This window comes from Elephas maximus, chromosome 1 (genome assembly GCF_024166365.1).
Source record: "Elephas maximus indicus isolate mEleMax1 chromosome 1, mEleMax1 primary haplotype, whole genome shotgun sequence".
Taxonomy (NCBI): domain Eukaryota; kingdom Metazoa; phylum Chordata; class Mammalia; order Proboscidea; family Elephantidae; genus Elephas; species Elephas maximus.
The window spans coordinates 82,473,152-82,479,386 of NC_064819.1; the positions used below are offsets into that span (position 1 = coordinate 82,473,152).

Below are 6,235 nucleotides of genomic sequence, written 5' to 3' on the forward strand. Positions count from 1 at the left end.
TTGTATGCACATGAGGCAATTGAAAACACCATGGCTTGGATTAGGCACATTTTAGATCTCAAGGTGACATCTTTGCTTTTTAACATTTTAAAGAGGCCTTTTGCAGCAGATTTGCCCAATGCAATGAATTGTTTGATTTCTGGACTGCTGCTTCTGTGGGCATTGATTGTGGGTCCAAATAAAATGAAATCCTCAACAACTTCAATCTTTTCTCCGTTTATCATGATGTTGCTTATTGATCCAGTTGTGAGGGTTTTTATTTTCTTTATGTTGAAGTGTAATCCATACTGAAGGCTGTGGTCTTTGATCTTCATCAGTCAGTGCTTCAATTCCTCTTCATTTTCAGCAAGCAAAGTTGTGTCACCTGCTTATCACAGGGTGTTAGTGAGTCTTCCTCCAATCCTGATACTGCATTCTTCTTCATATGTTCCACCTTCTTGTATTATTTGCTCAGTATAAAGACTAAGTATGGTGAGAGGATACAATCCAGACACACACCTCTTTTGACTTTAAACCAGTATCATTCTGTTCTGTTCAAACGAATGCCTATTGGTCTATGTACAGGTTTCTCATGAGCACAATTAACTGTTTTGGATCTCCTATTCCTCACAATGTTAGCCATAATTTGTTATGATCCACACAGTCAAATGCCTTTGCATAGTCAATAAAACACAGGTAAACAACCTTCTGGTATTCTCTGCTTTCAGCCAAGATCCATCTGATATCTGCAATGATATCCCAGTTTCCATGTCCTCTTCTGAATCGGACTTGAACTTCTGGGAGTTCCCTGTTGATGTACAGCTGCAACGGCTTTTGATCGATCTTCAGGAAAATATTACTTGTGTGTTATATTAATGATACTGTTTGATAACTTCTGCATTCTTTTGGATCACCTTTTGTAATGGATTGAATTGTGTTCCCCCCAAAGAAGTATAATAAGTGTCAACTTGGTTAGGTCATGATTCCCAGTATTGTGTGGTTGTTCTTCATTTTGTGATTATAATTTTATGCTAAAGAGGATAACGCTGAGATTGTAACACCCTTACTAAGGTCACATCCCTCATCCAATGGAAGGGGCATTTCTCTGGGGTGTGGCCTGCACCACCTTTTATCTTACAAGAGATAAAAGGAAAGAAAAGCAAGCCAAGAGGCAGGGAGCTCATACCACCAAGAAAGCAGTCCCAGGATTCGAGTGTATCCTTTGGACCCAGGGTTCCTGTGTGAGGAAGCTCCTAGTCCAGGGGAAGACTGATGACAAGGACCTTACTCCAAAAATGACAGAGAGAGATAGCCTTGCCCTGGAGCTGAGACCCTGAATTTGGACTTGTAGCCTACTAGACTGTGAGAGAATAAATTTCCCTTTCTTAAAGCCATCCACTTGTGGTATTTCTGTTATAGGAGCACTAGATGAATAAAACACCTTTCTTTGGAATGGGCACAAATTTGGATCTCTTCTAGTGGGTTGGCCAGGTACCTGTCTTCCAATTTTCTTGGTGTAGATGAGTTAGCACCTCCAGTGCTGCATCCGTTTGTTGAAACATCTCAGTTGGTATTTCGTCAATACCTGGGTCCATGATTTTTGCCAATGACTTCAGAGCAACTTGGATCTCTTCTTTCAGCACCATCAGTTCTTGACCATATGCTACCTTCAGAAATGGTTGAATGTCGACCAATCATTTTTGGTACAGTGACTCTGTGTATTCTTTTCATCCTTTTTGATTGTTCCTGCACCATTCAATATCTTCCCCATAGCATCTCAAGCCTTTCATTTTTTCTTCAGTTCTTTCAACTTGAAAAATGCCAAGTGTGTTCTTCTCTTTTGGTTTTCTAACTCCAGGTCTTTGCACATTCCATTATAAGACTTTACTTTGTCTTCTCGAGCCACCCTTTCAAATCTTGTCTTCAGCTCTTTTATTTCATTCTTCCTTCCATTGGCTTTTGCTACTCTATGTTCAAGAGCAGTTTTCAGAGTGTCTTCTGACACCCAGAGTAGTCTTTATTTTATTTCATATCTTTTTAATGATCTCTTGCTTTCTTTGTGTATGAAATCATTGATGTCATTCCACAACTTGTCTAGTCTTTGGTCATTAGCGTTCAGTAGGCCAAATCTATTTTTGAGATGGTCTGTCATGTATCTGTCCGTTTGTTGTACTGTGGTGGCTTGCATGTTGCTGTGATATTGGAAGCTTTGTCACTGTTATTTCAATTACCAGTAGAGTCACCTTCAGTGGACATATTTCAGTTGAGCTTCCAGACTAAGACAGACTTGGAAGAAGAACCTAGCAGTCTTATGAATGGCAAAAGAACATTTTCCATATAGTGCTGGAAGAGGAGCCCCTCAGGTTGTCAGTCACTAAAAATATGACCGGGCAAGAGCGGCAACCTCAAAGTACAGTCGACCTTAATGATGTGAATGGAGTTAAGCTTTCAGAACCTTCATTAGCTGATGTGGCACTACTCAAAATGAGAAGAATCAGCTGCAAACGTTCATTAATAATCGGAATGTGTAACGTACCAAGTATGAATTTAGGAAAATTGGAAGATGTCAAAAATGAAATGGAACCCATGAAGATCAATGTCCTAGTCATTAGTGAACTGAAATGGACTAGTATTGGACATTTTCAATCAGACAGTCCTGTGGTCTACTATTCTGGTAATGACAAATTGAAGAGAAATGACATTGCATTCATTGTTTAAAGTGCACTTCAAAATCTATCCTGAAGTATAGTGCAGCCAGTGATAGGATAATATCCATATGCCTACAAGGAAGACCAGTTAATAAGATAGTATTCAAATTTACGCACAAACCACTAATGCCAAAGATGAAGAAATTGAGGATTTTTACCAACTTTTGCAGTCTGAAATTGGTCAAATATGTAGTCAAGATGCATTGATAATTACTGGTGATTGGAATGTGAAGAAAGTTGGAAACAAAGAAGGATTGGTTTTTGGAAAATATGGCCTTGGTGATAGAAACAGTGCTAGAGATTATGTGATAGAATTTTGCAAGACCAACAACTTCTTCATTGCAAAACCTTTTCTCAACAATGTAAATGAAACCATACATGTGAATCTTTGCCAGATGGAATACACAGGAATCAAATCGACTACATCTGTGGAAAGAGATGATGGTAAAGCTCAATAGCAACAGTCAGAACAAGACTGGGGGCTGACTGTAGCACAGACCATCAATTGCTCATAATACAAGTTCAAGATGAAGTTGAAGAAAACTCAAACAAGTCCACAAGGGCCAAAGTACAGCCCATACATAAACATAGGCATACATAAACATATTATGCAGTCATTGTGCTCCTAGATATTTATCCAAATGAAGTAAAAGCTTATGTCCACCAAAAACCTGCACACAAACGTTTATAGCAGCTTTACCGATAATTTCCGAAAATTGGAAACAAGATGTCCTTCAACAGATGAATAAACAAGCTGTGGCACATCCATATAATGGAGTATTACTCAATAACAAAAATAAGTGAGTTTTCACACTATGAAAAGCTAGGAAGGAACATTAAATTTATATTGTTAAGTGAAAGAAGTTAGTCTGAAAAAGCTACATATCGCATGATTTCAAATATATGACACTCTAGAAAAGGCAAGATTTTAGACAGTAAAAAGATCAGTGGTTGCTAGCAATGCAAGGGAAGTTCGGAGTTATGAATAGGTGGAGCACAGAGCATTTTTAGGACAGTGAAACTATTCTGAATGATACTGCAATGGTGGACACTTAACATTACACATATTGCTTTTATACCATCAAACAGCCAAGATACCGCCCAACATTTACACACACATACACATACACACAGGCAAACATATACACATCCCCATCAGTTTTGTGTGTGACACTCTAGTTTTCTGCTTAAGTGAAACCTACCACACACTATTTCTTTTTCTTATTGTACAAACCCCATGAGCCCACTGAAAGAACAAGCCTGACAGACAAATCATGTTCTGCCAATTTCAAAAAAGATTCAGTGTTATTTTTATGAATATTAGTAAAGGCTTGTATATGGGCAAACCAGGATGAGAAAAAGCTAACAGGTAGAAATCAGGTATCAGGGAATGGATTGATTTTTAGTCTTCTTCTGTGGTTTAAAGAACTAAGTTTAACCATGATAAATCTCAGGATTCTAGAAGGGTCTTGGAGCAAGCTTATTTGTTTTCCACAAATATCCCAAATGAATTTCTAATCCCCAAATCTAAAAGTACATTTTTCAGTCTTTATCCACCCTGAACATGGGTGTACTTACTGATCACTCACAGATCGAAGTGTGGAGACAAGAGTGTTACCCTGAGTTCACTAACATTTCACAGCTGTGTTCCAAGGTATCTTGAATTTCATATAGTTGATCTCTCTCTTCCTTCCATGCCCTTCCATCCCCAGTTTTTCAAAACTCCCTTTTCTGTACCTCCTTCTGTTTGAAAATGACTTAACGCTTCACTCACTTTCGTTGTTGTCCTTTAGATCCTATCTATTTATCTTCTCTTTCACTCTTATAGTTCACCTTTCTCTAAATCTTGAAGCTGCTGCTTCATACATGCTTTATGGGTTCCTCTTCTGGCCTGTTGGTAGGGCCCCGACTTACCTGATATCTCAAGTAGAAGACAAAAGACCTTTATAAGGAAATGCAGAATGTATCACTATGTGGTTTTACTCTGCTGTTGCTTTTCTCCATCAAATCTGTCACATAGATTCTGATTGAAGGAACAGCAAATACAGTGCAGACTTTCAGGCAGCCAAAAGATTAATTTCTTTAGCTTTGTGCTTCAGGTTAAGACAACTATAGAGGAAATCAAAAGAGCTGAAGATGGGGACTTGATTCTTTGCCACCCATAATACAAGGCAGAGACTTTTAACAACTCAAGCTTGTAAGAAAGCCTCCATGGAAACCTCTTGTGACTATTTATCCCACACACGTTTCCAATCTCTGCCTTCACATTCAAGCCCTATGAAGAATCAGTATCCTCCATTGGTTCCTCAGCGATTCCTGCCTAAAGCAGCTGCTGATACCCCCTAACACTGATCAACACTACCTCAACGCTCAAGGATTCTGAATCTCAGTTAAAAACACCTAGTTCTAGGTAAAAGTTAACCAGCAGCCCTTCAGGAATGGGGCTTGTGTAGTTCAGTGGTAGAGCACATGCCTTTCGTGTATGAGGCCCTGGCTGCCAACCTCTGCACATCTATACTTTTTCTCTGCTTCAACACTATTTAAACCCAGTCTTGAAGGAATACAAATTCACTTTTCCTAATATTTTCCATTCAACTCCTGCACCCATAAAGAGCAAAAACATAACCCAATGGACTTCCTTGAATGCTCTTTCATTTCTGTGCTACAACCTTCTATATCCATTAAGGTGAATGTGACAGCAGGAGTATGATGAGAACAGGGAGAAAAGAAGAACCAGATGCTAACAGACTCTCTTCAATCACCCAAAACAAAAGCGTGCACCTTAAGCTCCTATTTTGTACTATTATTAAAGAGACTGAAAGAAAGATAAAGGGTGGGGGGTTTGAAAGGGCCCTGTGGATAGTTTTTTTTAACCAACTAAACCCCAAAGCCCCCCAGTGAGGTTCCCTCTGGACTACCTCCAGATATGCTGATACCTAAATTATTTCAGGGCAAAACTGAGTGCATAAGCTTTCCTTTTCTTTGATTCTCTTTCCCTTTATTCCTGATGAGGTGGCCGAGTGGTTAAGGCAATGGACTGCTAATCCATTGTGCATTGCACACGTGGGTTCAAATCCCATCCTCGTCATTCCTTCCTTTCCTCACTGTGTCGTGGAAGTGAGATTTGGAACTCTGGTGGCACAGTCATTTTTTGCTAATGAAAAACTAAGTAATTCAAATCTACCAGCAGTGCCTTGGAAATGCTAAGGGGCAGTTCTATTCTGTCCTATAGGATCACCGTGAATCTGGATTGACTAGCAGGCAACTGGTTTGGTTTTATTGTTTTTGACCCCTGACAGGTGCACAGCATCACCCAAGAAAAGAAACACACCTTTGGACTTTCACCTTCCCATCATCCAAGCATTCTCCAGACAGACATTATTTTCCTTTTGCCCTTTTGTAACTTCACTGTATTTGTCTCAGAGCCCCAATATTGCCCCAGAGAAACTTTCAGGAGGCAGGCAAAAACCATAAGAGATAAGAAAAGTCTCCATAAAGTAACAGGAATCCATATTTGGACTCCACCCCCCCCGCCCACACGGGGAAAA

General features: G+C 39.5%; 1 non-coding gene across 1 annotated transcript; it reads left to right on the top strand.

Moving 5' to 3' along the window:
• The first annotated feature begins 5,693 nt into the window (after nucleotides 1–5,693).
• On the top strand, nucleotides 5,694–5,775 carry TRNAS-GCU (transfer RNA serine (anticodon GCU)). Its single transcript has one exon. It is a non-coding gene; the product is annotated as a tRNA-Ser (tRNA).
• The last annotated feature ends 460 nt before the right edge of the window (nucleotides 5,776–6,235 follow it).